Source organism: Tasmannia lanceolata, unplaced genomic scaffold, assembly GCF_043159265.1.
Source record: "Tasmannia lanceolata isolate RefF3 unplaced genomic scaffold, GAP_Taslan_0.1 ptg000025l, whole genome shotgun sequence".
NCBI classification, from domain to species: domain Eukaryota; kingdom Viridiplantae; phylum Streptophyta; class Magnoliopsida; order Canellales; family Winteraceae; genus Tasmannia; species Tasmannia lanceolata.
In genome coordinates this window covers 7,928,389-7,929,594 of record NW_027518702.1, presented here as the reverse complement: position 1 = coordinate 7,929,594, position 1,206 = coordinate 7,928,389, and the positions used below count along the sequence as shown (strand labels likewise).

The 1,206-nt window shown below is 43.3% G+C and overlaps 1 pseudogene; it reads right to left on the bottom strand.

The window, feature by feature from the left end:
* Positions 1-404: 404 nt before the first annotated feature.
* On the bottom strand, positions 405-950 carry LOC143857609 (ethylene-responsive transcription factor ERF109 pseudogene; annotated as a pseudogene).
* Between the last annotated feature and the right edge of the window lie 256 nt (positions 951-1,206).

Sequence of the window (1,206 nt, the reverse complement as noted above, 5' to 3'; positions counted from 1 at the left end):
TTGGTTTAAATTCAGAGATTTTATATGTCGTGCTCGCGTGAAGTCTAGTATTTTTCAAATTGTACATCGGAACCCACTTCAGAGGATGTTCCAAACCGTTCATTTATTGGGCCACCACATAAATAGGCTGCACCTCATATCCATACGATGATCCTAACCCTCTGATCTCTAGAGGGAAAAAAATCACATTATTCTCTCTGGGTTTTAAAAGGTTTCCCACATAAAACCAACTTACAAAAATACTTAAAAAAAAATGAAGAATTCTATTGATTTGATTGTATAAAATAAAATGAATGAAGAATTGTTCCCATAAGTGAAACAGTACTAAAAAATGAAGCTCTGTCATGGAGGTTGATAGCACATTCCTGAACGAAAAACCAGTAGTAGTAGTAGTAGTGACAGTATCATTTGAAGGAGGAAATTCTCCTACTTCCATTACCATGATCATTCTCTTGTTGGTTTTCGAGTATCCCCAACTCAGGCCCCGCCACAAAATTGGAGTGTTCATAATGCCATTGCTGCTGTTCTGGACGTGGGTTTTGAGGGAAATCAAAATTGAGCTTGGCACGGGCGCCCCGGAATTCGATTGCCGCCTTGTCATAAGCCCGAGCAGCGTCCTCCGCTGTGTTAAATGTGCCCAACCAAACTCGAGGCGCTCTACGTGGGTCCCTTATTTCCGCGGCCCATTTTCCCCACGGCCGCTGTCGGACGCCCTTATACTTCTTCTTCTTATTATTATCAGTCTTTGTCTGATTATTTTCAGCGAAAAAATGGCACCCCAAACAACCTTCTATACCGCAAAATTGACAAGTGTAGGAGGGAAAGGAAGAAAGACTAGTCTCTTCTGTGGTGGAGGCAGGGGAAGAAGTAGTTGCAATCTCATTAAGAGGTGATTGGAATGGGATTCCGTCAGCATTGCCGGAGATTACTCGGATAAAGGCGGATACCATGATTTCTGTCTCTCGCGCTCCCCTGAAAATGGGGAGGGGAGAAGAGTAGGGTTTGATGTGTGTAGTGAAGAATTTCTGATCCTTTTGGAGGATTTTGGTTATGTTTCTGCCATGGAGAGGCGTGTGGAATAAGGACGAATAAGTGTCGTGTCTTATAAGGGGGTGCTGATGTGTAGTGCCAGCTGTGTAACTACTGTCCTACGCGGACTGGATTTCTTTGAAAAAGTAGTGCACGTGGACTTTCTTGTGGTTGTCA